Source organism: Pseudophryne corroboree, chromosome 4 (assembly GCF_028390025.1).
Source record: "Pseudophryne corroboree isolate aPseCor3 chromosome 4, aPseCor3.hap2, whole genome shotgun sequence".
Taxonomy (NCBI): Eukaryota; Metazoa; Chordata; class Amphibia; order Anura; family Myobatrachidae; genus Pseudophryne; species Pseudophryne corroboree.
This window is the reverse complement of record NC_086447.1, coordinates 426,686,498-426,711,689: the sequence shown is the minus strand read 5'-3', so window position 1 is coordinate 426,711,689 and position 25,192 is coordinate 426,686,498. Positions and strand designations below refer to the sequence as shown.

At 46.3% G+C, this 25,192-nt stretch overlaps 1 long non-coding RNA gene across 1 annotated transcript; it reads right to left on the bottom strand.

The window, feature by feature from the left end:
- Positions 1 to 606: 606 nt before the first annotated feature.
- Positions 607 to 24,841, bottom strand: LOC134911471 (uncharacterized). Its single transcript, XR_010176605.1, has 3 exons — positions 24,482 to 24,841; positions 863 to 927; positions 607 to 783 (listed from the first exon to the last, which is right to left on the bottom strand). It is a non-coding gene; the product is annotated as an uncharacterized LOC134911471 (long non-coding RNA).
- Positions 24,842 to 25,192: the final 351 nt, after the last annotated feature.

The following is a 25,192-nucleotide window of genomic DNA, read 5'->3' as shown; positions in this document are numbered from 1 at the left end:
TTGTAAATGTAAGTTTTACTTTTTTTCTAATTGTTTGAGGTACAACAACATAGCAGAAACGTCTTGATGCAAATTCCTTACCTACATAAGCAAAAATTCATCCTTACCATTACCGCATGCCCTATAATTTTTTTTATAATTTTATTTTTGGCCCACAAGCTAAAGGCTAAACAGGAAGCAATATTTTTACATAAAGGGCAATCCCTGTGGAAGTCTTAATCCGCATAAATCACTATGTGGGTAGTTTAGACTACATCTATGATGGCAATACACTAAAATCAACCTGCTTAAAATAAAGTATACTATACACAATGGTCCAATATTATACTGTGTGTAATCTTGTTTTTTGGATTTATTTGGTTACTTGAGCTAAATATGCTAGAGTAGTCTTCAACAGTTCACACACAAAAATAGCTACATTTATTAAGGTGGTTTCATGAGCTGGACATTTTCAAACCATACTTTGATTTTATTATTTTTCGATGTCATGGGATTAATATGTGTGTTTGCTTTTAAGCTAATTATGGGTAATGTTCAGTGTGTTATGTGTTGCAGTGGGTTTTTTTTTTTTTTGGACTCACCAGGAAGATGAGGGTACTGTGGTTCACGTGTTGGTGAAGGTGCCAACAAATCGGACGGTGGCCTTGATGAGACCATAGAGATGCGTCACATTGGGGGAGATGCAGCTTCTGGTGTCAGCAGATCTGGACGGTGTCTTTTATGTACCACGTGTTTATGCGTGGCTTGTGTGTATTTGCGCAGTCGGGTGATGGCGGGATGAACCTATTTGTTAAAATTAAACATTATAATTTTGGACAAGTAATTTACAGCCACCTTAAGTGTAATATAAATTATACTTTACTTGCAGCACCAGCAGCCTCATGTGCGACATTTATGGTAGTAGTGTGCCGTTTCTTTTGGTTGCCACTGTAATAAAAAATAATATTGTGGTTTTTACAGGCAAATGTAATTGTAAATACGATAACAAACAGTCTACATTTGAAATTTAAGAATGACAAACACATACCTAACCCAACACCAACACAGATATTACATTAGGTCAATATTATGTAATGCCACTTCTGCAAAAACTACAAACAACAATGCAACACACATGGACACACGATCATAGTTTACAATGCCACACAGATTATTATTACAATAAAAAAATTTGACGCAAACAATTATAGTACAATAACAGACTACGGTGGTCATTCCGAGTTGTTCGCTATTTTTTATGTTCGCACAAGGCAAACGCAAAACTGTGAACACGTTGCACAATAGCAAACATACACCCACAACGCAATTCTACAATCACGTACGCACCAATACACAAAGTAGGCGTATGTCAAATGACATTGCAAGAATGCGCTCATAACGCATTTCCACAAACTGCATCGTAAAAGTCACAACTCATCGTACATGTGCACAACCTTCGCAATATTGCACATGGGGGGTAATTCTGAGTTGATCAGAGCAGGAATTTTGTTAGCAGTTGGGCAAAACCATGTGCACTGCAGGGGAGGCAGATATAACGTGCAGAGAGAGTTAGATTTGGGTGGGTTATTTTGTTTCTGTGCAGGGTAAATACTGGCTGCTTTATTTTTACACTGCAATTTAGATTGCAGATTGAACACACCCCACCCAAATCTAACTCTCTCTGCACATGTTAAATCTGCCTCCCTGCAGTGCACATGGTTTTACCCAATTGCTAACAAAGTTCCTGCTGCGATCAACTCGGAATTACCCCCATGCTATGTTCTTTTGCTAAAAAAACCCACAGCGATGGTTTTTTTTACCCTCTAAGTGTTGTAACGCTTCAAGCCTTCCTCAATTAAGATACCAATTAGTCAACTGAATTTTAATGGTATTGTTCAATTAAGTCTTCAAAGAATTCCAGCAGAACACTTAACATAATTGCTAGTGATGAGCGGGTTCGGTTTCTCGGAAACCGAACCCCCCCGAACTTCACCCTTTTTACACGGGTCCGAGGCAGGTTCGAACCTTCCCGCCTTGCTCGGCTAACCCGAGCGCGCCCGAACATCATCATCCCGCTGTCGGATTCTCGCGAGATTCGGATTCTATATAAGCAGCCGCGCGTCGCCGCCATTTTTACTCGTGCATTGGAGATGATAGGGAGAGGACGTGGCTGGCATCCTCTCCGTTTATTGTTGAAGTTGATTGGTTTATTGCTTAATTGTGGGGAGGACTGGGGAGCAGCTGTTAGGAGGAGTACAGTGTAGAGTTTTGCTGATAAGTGACCACTAGTTTTTATCCGTTCTCTGCCTAAAAAAAACGCTCCATACCATATCTGTGCTCAGTGTGCTGCATAATATATCTGTGCTGAGTGCTCACAATGCTTAATTGTGGGGACTGGGGAGCAGCTATAGCAGGAGTACAGTGCAGAGTTTTGCTGACAGTGACCACCAGTATACGTTGTCTGCCTGAAGAAAAACACTCCATATCTGTGCTCAGTGTGCTGCTTTATTGTGGGGACTGGGGACCACCAGTATAATTAATATTATATAGGAGGAGTACAGTGCAGAGTGCACTGCTGTACCTACCTCTGTGTCGTCATCCATTAAGTATACTATCCATCTACATTCTATACCTGTGGTGCATTTTAGTTTTGCAGTTTGCTGACAGTGTCCACCAGTATACTATATATAGCAGTACGGTAGGCCACTGCTGTACCTACCACTGTGTCGTCATCCATTAAGTATACTATCCATCTACATTCTATACCTGTGGTGCATTTTAGTTTTGCAGTTTGCTGACAGTGTCCACCAGTATACTATATATAGCAGTACGGTAGGCCACTGCTGTACCTACCTCTGTGTCATCATCTATTAAGTATACTATCCATCTACATTCTATACCTGTGGTGCATTTTAGTTTTGCAGTTTGCTGACAGTGTCCACCAGTATACTATATATAGCAGTACGGTAGGCCACTGCTGTACCTACCTCTGTGTCGTCATCCATTAAGTATACTATCCATCTACATTCTATACCTGTGGTGCATTTTAGTTTTGCAGTTTGCTGACAGTGTCCACCAGTATACTATATATAGCAGTACGGTAGGCCACTACTGTACCTACCTCTGTGTCGTCATCCATTAAGTATACTATCCATCTACATTCTATACCTGTGGTGCATTTTAGTTTTGCAGTTTGCTGACACAGTGACCACCAGTATACTATATATAGCAGTACGGTAGGCCACTGCTGTACCTACCTCTGTGTCGTCATTTATTAAGTATACTATCCAATATCCATCTACATTCTATACCTGTGGTGCATTTTAGTTTTGCAGTTTGCTGACACAGTGTCCACCAGTATACTATATATAGCAGTACGTTAGGCCACTGCTGTACCTACCTCTGTGTCGTCATCCATTAAGTATACTATCCATCTACATTCTATACCTGTGGTGCATTTTAGTTTTGCAGTTTGCTGACAGTGTCCACCAGTATACTATATATAGCAGTACGGTAGGCCACTGCTGTACCTACCTCTGTGTCGTCATCCATTAAGTATACTATCCATCTACATTCTATACCTGTGGTGCATTTTAGTTTTGCAGTTTGCTGACAGTGTCCACCAGTATACTATATATAGCAGTACGGTAGGCCACTGCTGTACCTACCTCTGTGTCGTCATCCATTAAGTATACTATCCATCTACATTCTATACCTGTGGTGCATTTTAGTTTTGCAGTTTGCTGACAGTGTCCACCAGTATACTATATATAGCAGTACGGTAGGCCACTGCTGTACCTACCTCTGTGTCGTCATCCATTAAGTATACTATCCATCTACATTCTATACCTGTGGTGCATTTTAGTTTTGCAGTTTGCTGACAGTGTCCACCAGTATACTATATATAGCAGTACGGTAGGCCACTGCTGTACCTACCTCTGTGTCGTCATCCATTAAGTATACTATCCATCTACATTCTATACCTGTGGTGCATTTTAGTTTTGCAGTTTGCTGACAGTGTCCACCAGTATACTATATATAGCAGTACGGTAGGCCACTGCTGTACCTACCTCTGTGTCGTCATCCATTAAGTATACTATCCCATCTACATTCTATACCTGTGGTGCATTTTAGTTTTGCAGTTTGCTGACAGTGTCCACCAGTATACTATATATAGCAGTACGGTAGGCCACTGCTGTACCTACTTCTGTGCCATCATCCATTAAGTATACTATCCATCTACATTCTATACCTGTGGTGCATTTTAGTTTTGCAGTTTGCTGACACAGTGACCACCAGTATACTATATATAGCAGTACGGTAGGCCACTGCTGTACCTACCTCTGTGTCGTCATCCATTAAGTATACTATCCAATATCCATCTACATTCTATACCTGTGGTGCATTTTAGTTTTGCAGTTTGCTGACACAGTGTCCACCAGTATACTATATATAGCAGTACGGTAGGCCACTGCTGTACCTACCTCTGTGTCGTCATCCATTAAGTATACTATCCATCTACATTCTATACCTGTGGTGCATTTTAGTTTTGCAGTTTGCTGACAGTGTCCACCAGTATACTATATATAGCAGTACGGTAGGCCACTGCTGTACCTACCTCTGTGTCGTCATCCATTAAGTATACTATCCATCTACATTCTATACCTGTGGTGCATTTTAGTTTTGCAGTTTGCTGACAGTGTCCACCAGTATACTATATATAGCAGTACGGTAGGCCACTGCTGTACCTACCTCTGTGTCGTCATCCATTAAGTATACTATCCATCTACATTCTATACCTGTGGTGCATTTTAGTTTTGCAGTTTGCTGACAGTGTCCACCAGTATACTATATATAGTAGTACGGTAGGCCACTGCTGTACCTACCTCTGTGTCGTCATCCATTAAGCATACTATCCATCTACATTCTATACCTGTGGTGCATTTTAGTTTTGCAGATTGCTGACAGTGTCCACCAGTACACTATATATAGCAGTACGGTAGGCCACTGCTGTACCTACCTCTGTGTCATCATCCATTAAGTATACTATCCATCTACATTCTATACCTGTGGTGCATTTCAGTTGTGCGCAGTAAATATAGTAGTAGGCCATTGCTATTGATACTGGCATATAATTCCACACATTAAAAAATGGAGAACAAAAATGTGGAGGTTAAAATAGGGAAAGATCAAGATCCACTTCCACCTCGTGCTGAAGCTGCTGCCACTAGTCATGGCCGAGACGATGAAATACCATCAACGTCGTCTGCCAAGGCCGATGCCCAATGTCATAGTAGAGAGCATGTAAAATCCAAAACACAAAAGTTCAGTAAAATGACCCAAAAATCAAAATTAAAAGCGTCTGAGGAGAAGCGTAAACTTGCCAATATGCCATTTACGACACGGAGTGGCAAGGAACGGCTGAGGCCCTGGCCTATGTTCATGGCTAGTGGTTCAGCTTCACATGAGGATGGAAGCACTCATCCTCTCGCTTGTAAAAAGAAAAGACTTAAACTGGCAAAAGCACAGCAAAGAACTGTGCGTTCTTCTAAATCACAAATCCCCAAGGAGAGTCCAATTGTGTCAGTTGCGATGCCTGACCTTCCCAACACTGGACGGGAAGAGCTTGCGCCTTCCACCATTTGCATGCCCCCTGCAAGTGCTGGAAGGAGCACCCGCAGTCCAGTTCCTGATAGTCAAATTGAAGATGTCACTGTTGAAGTACACCAGGATGAGGATATGGGTGTTGCTGGCGCTGGGGAGGAAATTGACAAGGAGGATTCTGATGGTGAGGTGGTTTGTTTAAGTCAGGCACCCGGGGAGACACCTGTTGTCCGTGGGAGGAATGTGGCCATTGACATGCCTGGTCAAAATACAAAAAAAATCAGCTCTTCGGTGTGGAATTATTTCAACACAAATGCGGACAACAGGTGTCAAGCTTTTGTCAAGCTGTAATAAGTAGGGGTAAGGACGTTAACCACCTCGGAACATCCTCCCTTATACGTCACCTGCAGCACATTCATCATAAGTCAGTGACAAGTTCAAAAACTTTGGGTGACAACGGAAGCAGTCCACTGACCACTAAATCCCTTCCTCTTGTAACCAAGCTCCTGCAAACTACACCACCAACTCCCTCAGTGTCAATTTCCTCCTTACCCAGGAAAGCCAATAGTCCTTCAGGCCATGTCACTGTCAAGTCTGACGAGTCCTCTCCTGCCTGGGATTCCTCTGATGCATCCTTAAGTGTAACGCCTACTGCTGCTGGTGCTGCTGTTGTTGCTGCTGGGAGTCGATCGTCATCCAAGAGGGGAAGTCGGAAGACCACTTGTACTACTTCCAGTAAGCAATTGACTGTCCAACAGTCCTTTGCAAGGAAGATTAAATATCACAGCAGTCACAGCAGTCATCCTGCTGCAAAGCAGATAACTCAGGCCTTGGCAGCCTGGGTGGTGAGAAACGTGGTTCCGGTATCCATCGTTAATTCAGAGGCAACTATAGACTTCATTGAGGTACTGTGTCCCTGGTACCAAATACCATCTAGGTTCCATTTCTCTAGGCAGGCGATACCGAAAATGTACACAGACCTCAGAAAAAGACTCGCCAGTGTCCTAAAAAATGCAGTTGTACCCAATGTCCACTTAACCACGGACATGTGGACAAGTGGAGCAGGGCAGACTCAGGACTATATGACTGTGACAGCCCACTGGGTAGATGTATTGCCTCCCACAGCAAGAACAGCAGCGGCGGCACCAGTAGCAGCATCTCGCAAATGCCAACTCGTTCCTAGGCAGGCTACGCTTTGTATCACCGCTTTCCAGAATAGGCACACAGCTGACAACCTCTTACGACAACTGAGGAAGATCATCGCAGAATGGCTTACCCCAATTGGACTCTCCTGGGGATTTGTGACATCGGACAACGCCAGCAATATTGTGCGTGCATTACATCCGGGCAAATTCCAGCACGTCCCATGTTTTGCACATACATTGAATTTGGTGGTGCAGAATTATTTAAAAAACGACAGGGGCGTGCAAGAGATGCTGTCGGTGGCCAGAAGAATTGCGGGCCACTTTTGGCATTCAGGCACCGCATACAGAAGACTGGAGCACCACCAAACAATCCTGAACCTGCCCTGCCATCATCTGAAGCAAGAGGTGGTAACGAGATGGAATTCAACCCTCTATATGCTTCAGAGGATGGAGGAGCAGCAAAAGGTCATTCAAGCCTATACATCTGCCCACGATATAGGCAAAGGAGGGGGAATGCACCTGACTCAAGCGCAGTGGAGAATGATTTCAACGTTGTGCAAGGTTCTGCAACCCTTTGAACTTGCCACACGTGAAGTCAGTTCAGATACTGCCAGCCTGAGTCCGGTCATTCCCCTCATCAGGCTTTTGCAGAAGAAGCTGGAGACATTGAAGGAGGAGCTAAAACAGAGCGATTCCGCTAGGCATGTGGGACTTGTGGATGGAGCCCTTAATTCGCTTAACCAGGATTCACGGGTGGTCAATCTGTTGAAATCAGAGCACTACATTTTGGCCACCGTGCTCGATCCTAGATTTAAAACCTACGTTGGATCTCTCTTTCCGGCAGACACAAGTCTGCAGAGGTTCAAAGACCTGCTGGTGAGAAAATTTTCAAGTCAAGCGGAACGTGACACGTCAACATCTCCTCCTTCAGATTCTCCCGCAACTGGGGGTGCGAGGAAAAGGCTAAGAATTCCTAGCTCACCCGCTGGCGGTGATGCAGGGCAGTCTGGAGCGAGTGCTGACATCTGGTTCGGACTGAAGGACCTGCCAATGATTACTGACATGTCGTCTACTGTCACTGCATATGATTCTCTCTCCATGGAAAGAATGGTGGAGGATTATATGAGTGACCGCATCCAAGTAGGCACGTCAGACAGTCCGTACGTATACTGGCAGGAAAAAGAGGCAATTTGGAGGCCCTTGCACAAACTGGCTTTATTCTACCTAAGTTGCCCTCCCTCCAGTGTGTACTCTGAAAGAGTGTTTAGTGCAGCCGCTCACCTTGTCAGCAATCGGCGTACGAGGTTACTTCCAGAAAATGTGGAGAAGATGATGTTCATCAAAATGAATTATAATCAATTCCTCAGTGGAGACATTCCCCAGCAGCAATTGCCTCCAGAAAGTACACGGGGACCTGAGATGGTGGATTCCAGTGGGGACGAATTAATAATCTGTGAGGAGGGGGATGTACACAGTGAAAGGGGTGAGGAATCGGAGGATGATGATGAGGTGGACATCTTGCCTCTGTAGAGCCAGTTTGTGCAAGGAGAGATTGATTGCTTCTTTTTTGGTGGGGGCACAAACCAACCAGTCATTTCAGTCACAGTCGTGTGGCAGACCCTGTCGCTGAAATGATGGGTTTGTTAAAGTGTGCATGTCCTGTTTATACAACATAAGGGTGGGTGGGAGGGCCCAAGGACAATTCCATCTTGCACCTCTTTTTTCTTTCATTTTTCTTTGCATCATGTGCTGTTTGGGGACAATTTTTTGGAAGTGCCATCCTGTCTGACACTGCAGTGCCACTCCTAGATGGGCCAGGTGTTTGTGTCGGCCACTTGTGTCGCTTAGCTTAGTCACACAGCCACCTTGGTGCGCCTCTTTTTTTCTTTGCATCATGTGCTGTTTGGGGACAATTTTTTGGAAGTGCCATCCTGTCTTGATTGACACTGCAGGGCCACTCCTAGATGGGCCAGGTGTTTGTATCGGCCACTTGTGTCGCTTAGCTTAGTCACACAGCCACCTTGGTGCACTTCTTTTTTTCTTTGCATCATGTGCTGTTTGGGGACAATTTTTTGGAAGTGCCATCCTGTCTTGATTGACACTGCAGTGCCACTCCTAGATGGGCCAGGTGTTTGTGTCGGCCACTTGTGTCGCTTAGCTTAGTCACACAGCCACCTTGGTGCGCCTCTTTTTTTCTTTGCATCATGTGCTGTTTGGGGACAATTTTTTGGAAGTGCCATCCTGTCTTGATTGACACTGCAATGCCACTCCTAGATGGGCCAGGTGTTTGTGTCGGCCACTTGTGTCGCTTAGCTTAGTCACACAGCCACCTTGGTGCACCTCTTTTTTTCTTTGCATCATGTGCTGTTTGGGGACAATTTTTTGAAAGTGCCATCCTGTCTTGATTGACACTGCAGTGCCACTCCTAGATGGGCCAGGTGTTTGTGTCGGCCACTTGTGTCGCTTAGCTTAGTCAAACAGCCACCTTGGTGCGCCTCTTTTTTCTTTGCATCATGTGCTGTTTGGGGACTATTTTTTAAATCGGCCATCCTGTCTGACACTGCAGTGCCACTCCTAGATGGGCCAGGTGTTTGTGTCGGCCACTTGGGTCGCTTAGCTTAGTCATCCAGCGACCTTGGTGCAAATTGTAGGACTAAAAATAATATTGTGAGGTGTGAGGTGTTCAGAATAGACTGGAAATGAGTGGAAATTATGGTAATTGAGGTTAATACTATGGGATCAAAATGACCCCCAAATTCTATGATTTAAGCTGTTTTTTAGGGGTTTTTGAAAAAAACACCCGAATCCAAAACACACCTGAATCCAACAAAAAAATTTCGGTGAGGTTTTGCCAAAACGCGTCCGAATCCAAAACACGGCCACGGCCGGTACACATCACTAATAATTGCACATTAACATGTTTTAAATTTAAGAGTACCGTATATGCTCGAGTATAAGCCGACTATTTCAGCACTTTTTTTTGTGCTGAAAAAGCCACCTCGGCTTATACTCGAGTCAGCTTTAGTGCCAGATATGCCCCACAGTGCCAGGTGTGCCAGATATGCCCCACAGTGCTTGATACTTACCCTCTGTCGCTCCCGGGCTGTCTTCTGAAGAAAGGACACGGAGAGCACAGCGTGCGGCTCTCCTGTGTCCCTCCTGCATCTCCGGCGGCAGCGGCGTCTGAGTGGTAAAGGAAGTGCACGAACCGGCACTTCCTTTAACACACGCTGGAGACGCAAGAGGGACACAGGAGAGCCGCGCGCTGTGCTCTCCGTGTACCTCCTTCAGAAGACAGCACGGGAGTGACAGAGGGTAAGTATCAAGCACTGTGGGGCATATCTGGCACACCTGGCACTGTGGGGCATATCTGGCACACCTGGCACTGTGGGGCATATCTGGCACACCTGGCACTGTGGGGCACATCTGGCACACCTGGCACTGTGGGGCACATCTGGCACTGTGGGGCACATCTGGCACTGTGGGGCACATCTGACACTGTGGGGCACATCTGACACTGTGGGGCACATCTGGCACACCTGGCACTGTGGGGCATATCTGGCACACCTGGCACTGTGGGGCACATCTGGCACTGTGGGGCACATCTGGCACTGTGGGGCACATCTGGCACTGTGGGGCACATCTGGCACTGTGGGGCACATCTGGCACTGTGGGGCACATCTGGCACTGTGGGGCACATCTGGGACACCTGGCACTGTGGGGCATATCTGGCACTGTGGGGCACATCTGGCACTGTGGGGCATATCTGGCACATCTGGCACTGTGGGGCATATCTGGCACATCTGGCACTGTGGGGCATATCTGGCACATCTGGCACTGTGGGGCATATCTGGCACTGTGGTGCATGTCTGGCACATCTGGCACTGTGGTGCATATCTGGCACTGTGGGGCATATATGGCACATCTGGTACTGTGGGGCATATCTGGCACTGTGTGGCATATCTGGCACTGTGGGGCATATCTGGCACATCTGGCACTGTGGGGCATATCTGGCACTGTGGGGCATATCTGGCACATCTGGCACTGTGGGGCATATCTGGCACTGTGGGGCATATCTGGCACTATGAGGTCTGTGTACGGGTAGAGCTGCATTTCCCACCCTAGGCTTATACTCGAGTCAATAAGTTTTCCCAGGTTTTTGTGGTAAAATTAGGTGCCTCGGCTTATATTCGGGTCGACTTATACTCGAGTATATACGGTAAGTTATATATGTCTAAACTGTGCATTAACCATGCCTGTTGTAATGTTGTATTTTTTGTGTGTTGTGTTGTAGTGTATGTGTAACGGTTTTTATTGGCTTAACGGTTTTAAAAAATCCTAACTGCCGTACCTCAGACTTAGTATTTTTTGTTTTTTACATTACTCTTCTTAAGCACATTTGCATAAATGGTATTAAATCACAATTACCTGTTGCCAAACCAATGTACCTTTTTTGCATTGACTCAAATCAAACACACTCTCAAATGTGAAACTTTTTTTTATTGTTTTGTTTTGTTTTTTTGGAAAAGAACATATATATTTTTTTTTTTTTGGGGGGGGGGGGGGGGGGGGACATAATGAACCAAATATTTTAAGTACTGTAATTTAAAAAAAAAAAAAACTTTTCTAGCTCTGCCACCTCCGTGATGAGGTCCTGCAGCGGACTCCTCATTCTGGCCAAAATGGCCCGAACTGCTGGGGTACAGTATCTCCAACTGCATCATCTGAAATGAATGTTCAAAATAGATGTAAAAAATAGTCACATTACACATTATAGAAGGAAGGCACAAAGCACACTTTAATGATATAGTAAGTACATCATGGTTTTCATTTAATCAGTAGCATGCAAACAGGTCCAAGCATGGCCTGCAAAGAGCTCAAAACAAAACCATGTTGAAAGTGTAGCACACCATGCTGGGATGTGTAGTTCCTTTACATCTGGATTGGCAGGAACCGTTTTTGTTTTGTTGGCTCAGCCTCACCACACTGCATCTCTACATCTTCAGATTAACTACATATACTAGCATGCCCACACTCCTTGAAAGGCTGCCTTACTACATAAGTGGAGACCGGTCTTTTGTAATGTGTTGAAACTCCACATTTGTCAAGTCACACTATTATAACACATGTCCACAGACTTAGACTGTCACACAGGGTACAGGTGAAAGCACCAGTGTCCCTAATTTCCACCAGAAACACCCTAATGATCTGCTGACAGACTGTACTGTAGTATGTAGCATTTTGAAGTACCTACACATTGTCGACCGACACACTATCAATCTATGCTTCCACACCCACTCAAGGTTGTGGATCATTAGATCTACAGTGTGTACGTATTCAATGTTTAGGTTCACCACTATAGGTTGGCAATGAGTAGTTTGAAAGGGTTGGAAGGGCTACAGGCTATTTATGTGCTAGGTCGACAGAACAAAATTTTGACATGAGGGTATTTTGATATGTTGTTCTTTTCTTCAGAGTGACAGGGACCCCAAATTATTTTACTTGGCCACCTCGCATGGCTGCCTTGGTTTTTCTGGATTTGAACAAGGTGACTTGCTCCACTACCGCTTACCTACTATACAATTTACGTTACAATCTGAGTCAACGTGGCTTGTAAATTAGAATATAGTTCATAATTTTTGGAATGTCAACAATAAAATCACGTTGTGCTTCTGACCTGTCGACCTAGCACATGTTGACCTACAGAACCTGTTAACCTTCCAAACAACTCAAAATACTGACTGTCTACCTATAGTGTGCAATGTGATTCGGGAGTACATAACGTTTTTTCTTTTTTTCTTTTATAAATGTGGTTAGAAAATGGCTCCAGTACAACACTGCATGTATTTTTAAATTAATTTAAACTTGGTTACTAACTCAAATTTACAAAAAAATAAATAAACTTACCAACTACTACAGGATGTCCTGTACCCTCCACCTCCTCGGCTGGCTCTGCGGCCCATTCTGAAGTGGGGGACAGAGGTTGGATGGGGGAAGGAGGTTGGATGGGGGAAGGAGGATGGATGGGTGAGTTGGTTATAGAGGGTGGGTCAGATTGTGAGGGGGAGGGGGGTTGAAAGGGAGGTTAGGCAAGAGAGGGTGGTTGGGCAAGAGAGGGGGAGGGGGTCTGAGAGGGAGGTTGAGCAAGAGAGGGTGGTTGGGCAAGAGAGTGGGAGGGGGTTTGAGAATGAGGTTGGGTAAGAGAGGGTGGTTGGGCAAGAGAGGGGGAGGGGGTTTGAGAGGGAGGTTGGGCAAGAGAGGGTGCTTGGGCAAAAGAGGGGGAGGGGTTTTGAGAGAGAGGTTGGCCAAGAGAGGGGGAGGTGGTTTGAGAAGGAGATTGGGAAAGGGGGAGGGGGTTGGAGATGGAGATTGGGAAAGAGGGTGAGGGGTTGGAGATGGGGGTTGGGAAAGAGAGGGGGAGGGGGTTGGAGAGGGGGGTTGGGAAATAGGGGGAGGGGGTTGGAGAGGGGGAGGATGATGAGGAAGGGGAACTTTGAATTTGGGGTTCAGGGTGTTAAGGGGGTGAGGGAGTTTGGGGGTGGAGAGGTGGCTGGAAGTAAGGCAGCCGGTTGTGTTGCTTGCCCGGATCTTCCCTGCTGTTGTGCTTGCCCTAGAATCACATTTTAAGAAGAGAAAAATAAAAAGGTAATTTCCATGTGCATTCACAAATGACATTGTTATGTTCATTTATTAATACAAATACAAATTTATTTATGTCCCCAGCCTACAGCCTGTGTGCTGAATCCCAACACCACTACACATTATCCCCTAACCACTGTGGTTCCCAGTCTGTCCTTCAAGCCCTAAGCACACACACTCTGTAAACTGGATAAGTTCAATATGTCTTGTGTAATATACTCTATTAATATGGTTTGCTTCTAATCTCACTTAATCACTCATGTAAACATACATTTGAATGCGTTTTATTACTAAAAATATTAATGTAGTTGAACTAATAATTTGCAATGCTAATAATCTCACTTAATCTCGTACACACACATTTGAATTCATTGTACTTACTGCGTCGGATTTGCTGGCGCAGCCGCGTCAGCAACTCAGGCTGTCGGCGGCAGAGGTCAGACCACCGCCGCTCAAGCTGGACGATGGTCCGCCTTGTTCTTGTTCACGTCCGCAGTATGCGGCGGACCTCCGCGTAGGCCGTGCGCATCACCCGATTTGAGAAGTATGGTCCCGCGCAGCCTACGCGGCAGTCCATCACCGCGGTTAGCACCCGCAGCTCCCTGTGGCTAAACGCAGATGCTCGCATGGTGCCTATGGCGTTTTCCTTACATGGGCATATATTTATAGTGTGTGCTCGCATTTCATTAGCCAATATGTTATGGTGTCATCTTTATTGTTTAACTTTATTGATAATTGTACAATATACTGTTAACATTCTTTCATGTGCTCCCTTTAGTTCGCAACAGTGAAAATACGCAGCAGGCACAGCAAAAAAATCAACAAAATAAAAAAATGAAAGGCTTGTTTGTTTATTCTGTAACACTTTATCCAACTTCTAATTTCCATTTTTTTTTAAATAAAAATTAAAAAATTATACCAAAAAACACGAATTATAAAAACATATATATATATATATATATATATATATATATATATATATATATATATATATGAGAGAGAGAGAGTTCTCTCTCATATATATATATATATATATATATATATATATGGTTTAGGGTTTTTTTAAAGAAAAAAAATAACAAAAAAAACACAACTATACACACACACACATAGTCAAAGAGATAATGCGAGTGTCTGTCATATTTGAAAACACTTAACTCACCACATTTTGCAGGACCAATCAGCTACACAAATTCACAATGTTTTTTTTTATGGGCAGATGGTTTGGCATTTTGTTTGTAAACATAGGAGAAAGAAATGAGGAATAAAACGCAAAATGTGGTTAAGGGTGTTGTGAAAAGTTTTTCTAAAAAAACAAACAAAAATAATAAATAATAAATAAAATAAAAAAAGGTTGAAATAAGTTTGCACAACTGAATATAAACAAGCCAAATGGGACACTAATCCCAATGATCTACAAAATAACATCTCAATACAGATGTGATTGCTAGCATTACATCAAAAATCTGTTCACAGCCACTTATTAAACTACTCAGAACAAAACACTTAAACATTTACAATGTTATCAAAATAATCCACGATAACAATTTTGTGTAGGCCAAACCTACACGTAAACACAGATTAATAAATGTATGCAGCATTTTATCTATAGTGCGCTCATAACATAATCATACCTGAAATATTCCTGGACAATTCTAGCCCTGACGGCGTGACCCTGCTGACTTTCCGAACCACCACGGAAGGCCCATCCAACCCCTGGCTCCTCATCCGGCAATTCCTCCGACTGTGGAAGCTCCAGCCAACTCCTTACAGCAATATTGTGTAGGATAGCGCACAGGACCACGATTTTACTTAACATTTCCGGCGAATACATGATGTCGCCACCAGTGCGGTGGAGCACACGAAACCGCCCTTTTAAGAACCCCAATCGTGCGCTTCACCAGCTGTCTAGTGGCAGTAAGCGCAGAATTAAATGCCGACTGTGGCCCTGGCCTGGGTTTGCTGTAAGGAGTCATGAGCCAGGGGGTGTAAGGATATTCACGATCTCCTGTTTCAGAATATGAAAAAGAAAAAACAAAAACCAGTAAAAAAAATGTAATTTGTACGATATAAGTGCTCTAAAACACCAAAAAAAAAAACACTCACCCAATAGCCACATGTCTTAGCCTTCCATCATTCTTAATCTTGGCCAGATCCCTGATTGCCGAATCACATGTGAGTCATGGGAATTCCCGGGGAACATAGCATTCAGGGACAGGATCTGGAGGGATGGGCCACAAAACAACTGTGACATTCAGAGAATGAAACAGTTTCCTGTTTCTATATATTTCTTCATTATGTTTTGGTGCAACAATGGCAACATGTGTCCCATCCACAACACCAATAACGTGTGGGAAGCGACTACCCCCTTCCTGAAATTGCTGCTTCACCACAGAATAGGCCCAAACAGTAAACACACTGTAACCCCACCAACCCCAGGACACCAATGGACAGGATACTTACCTGCTCAGAAAAAAAAAACTCTTCACTTTTTAGAGAAAGGAACAAAAAGCCAACTTTGGTACTCCACAAACTTAAATTAAAGAGCAACCTACAGGAGACAGGAAAAGACTCTGAGAATAGGCCCAAACACACTGTAGCCCCACCAACACCAGGACACGATTGGACAGGCTTCTTACCTGCTCAGTAAAAAAAAAAACTTCACTTTAGAGAAAGGAACAAAAAGCCAACTTTGGCACTCCACAAATTAGTAAAAGTCAATAAGGCGCCCATCATTTTATTGTGATCACTTACACTTTAACTTCTTTAAGCTAGCTTAGCACTATAAATAAAGACACGGACACCAATAGCTAGATTTAAAAGGTGAGACGGTATTTATTGATGACTGACCGGAACTTTAAACTAGATTTTATGTTGGAGGATGGCAAAGATAAAGGCGCTACTAAACGCCAGCTCCAGTCATCTGGTTATATCACCGAAACTGAGGAGGGGACTACCACAACAACCACCTCCTACATGCCTAACCCGCATTGTGCAGGACCCACCACTCTTTCCTCTGGCAAATATGGATGCTCCCCTAGGGGAGCGTCCGACTGTCCAACCACAGGGTAAGGACACACTCGCCGTCCATTCCGAAAGAGGGTGCCCCACAATGACCACTTAGGCCTATATGACCGCTGGCTGGTAGCGACTTTCCCCGCCACATGAGGTTTACCAAACCATGACCGCCATCCAGAGAAAAAACAGAAAAACAACATTGTAAGCTAAGGCAAAACCCAAAAGTCCATCAAGAAAACCACCGACCCCCCGAGGAAGAGACTAACATGCTTAACATTGCAAAAAACTGTGGACCCGGAGGACCAGCAAAAGAAACCGCCCTACCAAACCACCGAAAGCTACAAAACAAACCCGCAGAGCCACCGCCTCCCGGGCCCGAACAGACAGCAGAGAAACACGCTGCACCCCTACAATAACAACGAAGCATAATCCTCCCCGGCCAATGACAGCAGAACGCCGCTGAACAGCTAGTGAGTGCATGGAGCAACAAAAGGGGACCTGATAGCAAATATGAGGCAGAAACCTATCAACACGAACCAAACACAGTACAGACTAAGGGCAGAACACCTGAACGGGCGACACCACCCACCTATCTGGTAGAAAAGAAAACCCAACCAAATTACCCCCACGCAAGCCACGAGCTCCGTACCCAGGGACCACCATGTGACCAAAACCACAGCCGTTCCTCTTGCCATAGGATGCGAAGCCGCCCAAAATTTTATTTCCTTTTTTTTTTTTTAAATGGCCCAACAGGCACATGCTCTTGAAAAAAAAAAGATCCTTAACACTGGTGCTAAAACGGACAATAAAATTACACGATAAACAGTAGCAAAACAAACCCAAGTGAAGGAGAAAACTCAAAAAACCTCCCGTGGACCTTTGATTAGCCAATTGTAATTAGGCCCCCTCGGAGGAAAATTTAAAAATTCGCTTCCCACCCTCAATTCCTGAACGCTATCCGTTCAAAAACTGACCGGTAAACACAGTTTTTGGGTTCGCGCAACTGAGACATTACAAACATACACCAAACTTAAACAACGCAGAGGCCCAGCACCCGAATCGCAGCTGCCGCAGTCCGTTAAGCTGCCCCAATCCGCAAGGAATGGGTACCAGAGCCCTGAAGCCGCATCCAAACCCCATTAGAAAAAAGGGGGCGCTACCAACCCACCAGCCCAGTCAACTAACAGAAAACTGCATAACCTAGGAGGGGATTTCCCACCCCTCCCAAAGCATAACCCGCATTGTGCAGGACTCACCACCCTTTACTCCAGCAGAGCAATGGACGAAACCGCACGGGAACGTCCGTAGTCCACCAGCAGGGAGAGGACGCTCGCCGACTTACCAAAAAGGGATGCCCCACAATGTCCACGTATGCACACCCTTGACCGCTGGCTGGTAGTGACCTTCCGCCAAACTGCAATACTACACACACCTCAGCGGCCCCGCACTTGAATTGCTTCTGCCAAAGAAAACCGTGGCCGCAGCATGCGTAACTGCCCCCAACCGCAAGGAATGGGTACCAAAGCCCGAAAAAACGCATCCAACGTACACCAGTCGGACACCACGCAGACGTCCAGCACCGGAATTGCTGCTGCCAAACCTGCCACCGCAGCATGCGCAGCCACGTCAATCCGTAATGAACTGGTACCCCAGCCGTAAAACACAAAACAAAGCAAATACCCAGCGGCCCAGCACCTGAAAACACTGCCGCCAAAGAACCTGCCACCTGCAGCATGCGCAGATGCTCCCATCCGCAAGGAATGGGGGGTAACCCAGCCCAAAACACCATACAATGCACTGTCCCTGCGGCACAACACCCGAAGTGCTGCCGCCGAAAAACGTGCCGCCACAGCACCCGCAACGGCCCGCCAATCCGCAAGGAATGGGTACAAGAGCCTGAAAACCATATCCAAACGTACAGAGTCTGCATAGCACCAAGACTTCCATGAGCCCAGCACACGAAGCGCTGCCGCTGAAAAACCCGCCACTGCAGCACACACAACAGCCCCAATCCACAAGGAAACAGGTATCAATAGCCCAAAAACCCTACCCAAACGCACAGAGGCTGTATACCACGCATATCACCAGCAGCCCAGTACCTAATGCTGCAACTGAAGAACCCGCTGCCGCAGCAGGCGTAGTCGCCCCAATCCACAAGGACATGGGTACCCTGTAACCACCATAGCCGTAATGCTACAGAAACTGAAAAACCAGCGAAGAGGACCTAGGAGGGTACACAAAAGAAATTGGCCACCCCCCAAAGGCCACACTGGACACACACCCACGCCAAAGGCAATGTGTCACCACCCGTAAGCGCCTGCACTCTAAAAGGGGGAACTAATGACCCCGGCCATCCCAAGCCCTCGCAGAACCCGCAAGTCTGCACAGGAAAAATGGAACACCCACGAATGGCGTGGCATCCGTGCACAAGGGCATGCAAATCCTCTCTGTATCGACCCACACACAGTACCCGCGCTGCCGAACCGACCACCATCTAGGCGCCCCGCCAGAAAACACCACTGACAGGCAAACCGGAGTACAAAGATAACCAGTCACCGGCCACCAACCCACTGACTTGGAACGCCCGATGAAAAAAACAGCGCAAAAGCTAGCCCGAACAGCGCAACCTCACGAACCAGACTACGCCCCGCCTGGCCGGACCCAAACGGGACCACAAAACTTCACCTAAGTATACTGAAAGCGACGTGCCCACTCAAAAGCTGCAGCCATAGGATCCCCTGATGCCCATCCCATAATGTCCATGGATAGCACGAAAGACCTGATAGAGCAGCCAGCAGCAGTAGTATGGAGCAAAAGGAAGTGCCCGCAAGGGCAGATGCCCCGGCTGCCCCGGACCGGTCACCCCGGGAAAAAACCCGCAGACCAAGGCCCTCAAAGTACCTAAAGTTGACCCCATAAAAACCACTGCGCCGGAGTAAACAAAACAACCTAAGAAAGCCAACAAACCCCGGCAATCGGAGCCATCGTCTGGAGCATGGGAGGAGCCACCACTAGCACGTCCAAGTAGCTGGACAACTTGGCCATCCGCCAGATACAAGTCAGGTACGAAAGAAACATCAACAGCCGTCCCAGGCACCAATGCACGTAATGTAGCAAAAGGAGGCGCAACCACACCTCGCCACCCCAGGTGCTTTGCCCAGGTCGCAACGCCGGGAAACAAATGTCGCGCCGCCAACTTCTGGGAACCAGATGACATAACAGGCAGAGGGCCGGGAAGGAGGAAAGACGGCGATAGGAAAAGCGTAAACCACCCCGTAAGCGCCCAGAGAAAGAAAACAAGGCCCCGAGCCATCACCGAAAGCGGCCTGGAAGCATACATGCAAAAAACGTGCAGAATTAAACCAACAGGTGAACAGAACAACCGACCCGGAAAAAACCTCCCCACAACGGAACACCCAGAAATAAAAAAAACAGATACTGGGGGAAAGGGAAGAAGGTGAAAAGCAAACGCGACATCCAGCTCCAATCAGCAGGAAACATGACCGCAAAGTCACCCAAACGCAGGGACTAGACAAAAGACAGAAAAACACACCGTGCAGAAGCATCCGGAAAAGCAGCAGGAAACCAAAACCCCATGTGGGTGAGACAAAGGTGGCAGAAATGGGCACCCACCCAGGAACTTACCGGTAACAGCGGAAGGGCCTTCCGTGCTACCTACCCCGGTCCCCGAAGGAGCGGAAAGTGCTCCGCCCGTGACCGGCGTGCATACCCAACTGTGTGACCGCACCGCATAGAGGTGAACACGATAATATACCCCCACCCTGTGCCGACCATAATCCGAGGCCACTAACCCTCAGCCCCCCAGGGCTGGGGCCCGTGACAATAGAATTGTCCATGGTCCGAGCACCAGCAAGGCAGGCAGAAACCCTGATAGTAAGAGGCCTATGTACCCCCAACCGAGCTAGCTGCAACCACCAAGAAATTTGCGCATCCCCAGCTGCTAGCCATCACGACCGCGTAGCACGATCCCCGTAATGTAGAACAAGGCCACCTGCCCCTTTCCAATCGTATCCACTACCTACCCTGCCAAAATAAAATGCCCACAACCCACCAGTATATGTGCGGATTAGCGAGGACCCCACGTACGTATGGGGAGAATGTAAAAACTCCACAGTCAGAGCCCCGGCGGGAAACAACCGCATGACCACAGAGCAGTGCGGCAGCAAAACAAAAATAAATAAAATAAATAAATAAATTTGCTGTAACTAAAACATCAGGGAGCCTACATGCCCGTAGCCACCGGCACCCCGTCGTACCCAGTTCCCGTAGCCGCGCAGTAAGCTAGGCAAAATGCAGTGGGCGCCCGGGGAAACCTGAGGAAACACAACTAGAACTAAACAATGCTAAAGGAACAAAGAAAACAGCATGCTCACCGGTACCTGCATGACCCGGAACCACCCCAGCCGACGACGATCCTGACCGAACATCTCCAGCAGACACAGACACCGAATCTTCTCCCGGCCTCCAACTCGTGTACCCCGATTCCGCGGTTCTGACGACGCTGGAACTGCACACTCAGGGGGAAGAAACCGGGTTAGAAAACAAACCGTGTTAGGGGATGCTGGAGCGACGGCAGGTGCCCCAATCGAAGAACCGACAGCCAGACCATATGCGGTCGGCCAGGAGGGGGGGGGGCTGTGCCGCATATCCCGGAGGCAGGGAATAATGACAGGAGCAACAGGAGACTGCCAATACGGCGGCCGATGAAGGGAAGCAAGCGCAAAAACCACCAGGGTAAGACCCCGTAAAAGAGGACAAGGGGACCAACCCAGAAGATATCGTGGGCACCGCTGCCGGGACGTAAAGGGACTAAAAACACCTGTAACACCCCAGGCTGCACAGCAGATGGCGCACCAGCCCCATGCAACCAGCCCCAGAAGCAGGCAGAACGCTCTGAGAAACAGGGAAGGACAACTAACCCGAAGGGACTGCTGGGCAGGGAAGGGGGAGGACGTGAGCACATCGGGGGCCACTGAAGACAAGCCCGTGCGGGAAGGGAACATGCCAAAGACGGGAACCATACCGCGCCAGGCCGCTAACACCGGCCGGTGCTGCGGCCGTAACAGCAGTGAGGGAGGAAATGGGACCATCCACGATCGGAGCCCCTGCAGGATAGCCCACATGACTCCCGCCGGCGGATACCGCAGCACCTGGCCCATCACTCATGGCGTTGCCCCTTCCTGCCGAAGGGGCCAGCAGGGGAAAACATGCACCCACCACTGGAGCACCGTCTACAGCGCACGTGGCCAGACGCCGCGCTCACCGGACTCGGAGCAGATGGAGGAGGTTGCGGACACCAGCTGATGGCCCACCCATTACCTCGAGGCAACGGTGGGCGAGGAGGTAGGGGAGGCAACCACACGGATGCGAGCATGCCTATAGCCCGCAGCAGTGGGCAGCAGCGGCAAGATGGAGGGGGGAGCAGACTTGCGGTGATGGGGAAATATGAAGGGGACAAGCAGGGAGAAACGGAAAAAGTAGGGGACACTTCAGAAAGGGGGACAAGTCAGCAAGGGGGACAATTAAGGGATTACAGTCATTATAAAGGGAATGGAATGCACAGTAATAACAATACAGCAGCTATAAAACAGTAATAAACAATACAGCAGGGTACTCAGCTGTCCAAAAACATAAAACAGTGTGACAATTAAAACAGCAGCCCTAAGAAAATTAAATACAAACAGGCACAGAGCCTGTGTCACTTAGCTGTCCAAATGGCAAGAGGAAGTATGAAGCACATGACCCAAGCTTTTATATGCACTGAAGCCTACACCCACAAACACTGATGGACAAGGAAAACAACCTGTAGAAAATTCCCAAGGTCCCTTGGAAAAACAACCTAGCAACTGCTTTGTCATAAACAACCAATCACAAAAAATGGGGCTCTTATATGGTCTCGTGCTTATTCAGCCCTCATCTAATCTAAGCAACCTACAACATAAATAAAAACACTCTGAGAATTGGGACAAACACACTGTAACCCCTAGAACGCTAACACTGCAAATTACATGTTAAGCAAAAATTAGAAAAAAAACATTAAAAAATTTCAACAATGAAAATATTGCATAAACTGATCTACTAAAAAAAAACAATGTTCACCCCCTACATACTCTTGTTTTTATTCAAAAAATATTTATTAGCCATTTTTAAGGTTATAAAAAGCAGTGTCCGCTACAGAACATTACAAAAAATAGCAATATACCAAACGCACAGTAGTTTGCAATGTACAGCATAAAAACTTACACAACTCAATAGTCATTTGCCTACATGTCTGGCTATCTCCTTCATTCAAAACACCCACAAACAAAGCCCGCATGCAGGACATTTAAATAGCCAGTACTGCAATTACTGGAAAAAATTGTGTAATTAGCACCTGTGCAATTTCCCGCACTACAAACACACACAGCTATAAATCGCCAGATAGCTGTGCCAATGCACATGCCATCAGCAACATGGCTACTCCAGAGCAAATGTCTGCAGAGTTAAGCTTGGTGCAGCAGCAGATGGCCACTCTAGTAGCCAGAAGGATGGGGCTGCAGCAGCAGATGCTAAGAGCTGCCAGTGATGATGGTGAAATAGCAGGACCCAGTACTGGCAGAACCCCATTTTCTGGCCAACACACACAGGGGTATGCTGTGAGTCCCCTGCCAGAGACAGATACTGGGGAAACTGAGGTAGATTCTGGAGTACTAACACAAAACCAAACAAGCCACCCAGAAAGTGAAGAGGAAGATGGTGAGCAGATACAGGACGAGGCCTCACAGGCTACGACCAAAAAGAGAAGGCAACAGCCCGCATTTTCAAAGAGGGAGCTGCGAGTTCTGGTCACACAAGCCATGGACAAAATACATAGAGGCAGCAAAAACATGGGTACTGCGACAAAAGATCGCATCTGGAGGGACATTACGGATTGCGTAAATGAAGTCGTCTCAATTGTCCGCACCTAACAGGAAGTTAGAAGACGGTAAGTGAATATTGACACACAATATAATTTAATTTGTAAGAAAAAAAACTTGCCTATATCTGATGTTGCCCATAGCAACCAAATTAAAAAAATGTGTTCAACAAGTAAGCAAAACAGGTATTTATAAATTTTCTGTCCCTTTCCCCTAATTCTAATCACATATGTAGTTGGGCCGACTTCAAGTCCCGCCTGAAGGGCAAGAGGTCTGCGGAGTAGAATGCCTCGAGGGCAACAGGGGGAGGTCCCGCTGCCACTGTGGAGTATACAGACCTGGAGGAGCTGGCGATGGGACTATGAGGAGGTGGGTGGGGTGTCAAGGATGGACACGGACCTGCCTGAAATTGTCAACCTACATGACTTGCCAGGTAAGTTTACACACATAAAAACAAGGAAAGAAACCTAGGTGCTAACTTTATGGAAAATATCAATATATTTTTATAGATGTATATATGTTTATACACATCTAAGTTATTCACATCTCTGTTTCTCCCGTTCGCTGCTGTAAACAAACTTCTGTATGTTTGTATATTGGTATAGAAAGAAAGAATAATACAGCTGCGCCCCGGGATTAACAGAGGATATAATAGACCTTAATTGAACAATTAATTACACATGCAAATGCAAGCCACCGAGTGTCAATAATCAATTAAACCAATCAATGTTGCACATAAATGTTTTAATATATAAATGACAAAATAAAATTATGTTTAAAATTGACTGTGCACAGTATACAATTTATATTGCTAAAAAAGAAATAACATAAAAATGTGTCCAAATGCGAACACTAGTACTGTAACATATGTGGTATCTCAGATCTATCACAGCTAAATAAACATCTCCATTGAGATACACTGTTGCGCAATTAGTATGAACAGTAGCTAAAAAAAACCAGTCTCTGGAATCCACATAAATATATGGTAATCGCTTTTTGTAAGTCCCTCTGTTGTTCAGGTCCGTAACAATATAACTTTTGTGTGACGGATAGCAGTTCATGCAATTATATACGGAGAACTGTAAAGTGCTTGTTTTATAGAGCAGGTACGTGTGGCGTCCCACCGTGATGTTACCTGGTCTAGTTGTAAGATGAAAACCAATATTGGACTGAGCTCACCTCATGCGGCTGCTGGATTAATTGGCAATGTAGAGACCGCTGACCCTTGGTTGATGACAGGCCAAAACGTGCAGGTAGTTAGCACCAGACTGCGCTGGCTGAGGTGATCCCCTCGTAGTGCTCTCACCAACAAACTCGTCCTGCAGCGAGGGGGAGCTGAGCCAGGACTGTATCACCTCACAGAGACCTGCCGGGTCAATTCAGATGTTGTGACCGGTATGCTGCAGCGGAGGCCGGCTGGCCGCGTCTCGTAAGCACCGAGCGGCACTAGCGTAATCGTTCAGACCTCTGGGTATCTGACCAGATGGGTTGCATATAGCAAGTATTCCAGGTGGGAACAATGGGGAGGAGTCCTAACGTGTTTCGTCACGCCCACGTGACTTTCTCAAAGGTAAGTTTACACAAATAGAATGTCATTTTTAAAGTGTTTTTTTTATAACTTGTGACTTATTTATAATTTTTTTTCTGTCCATTTTTCTCTCATTCTTGTATTTGCTTTTTACATAACACAGCACAGGAGGGTGAGCATAGTGAGTCAGAGGAGGGGTATCCAGCTGAGGTGGGGGGACCTAGTGAATCCTCCAGTGTGGGTCAGCAGATTCCACCTGCCCAGACACACACTGGCCCCCCCACCCAACCCTCTGTTATCCCGGTGATTCTGACTGAAATTGCCAGTCATGGTGAGAGGCTGACTCAATTTCAGGACAAGAT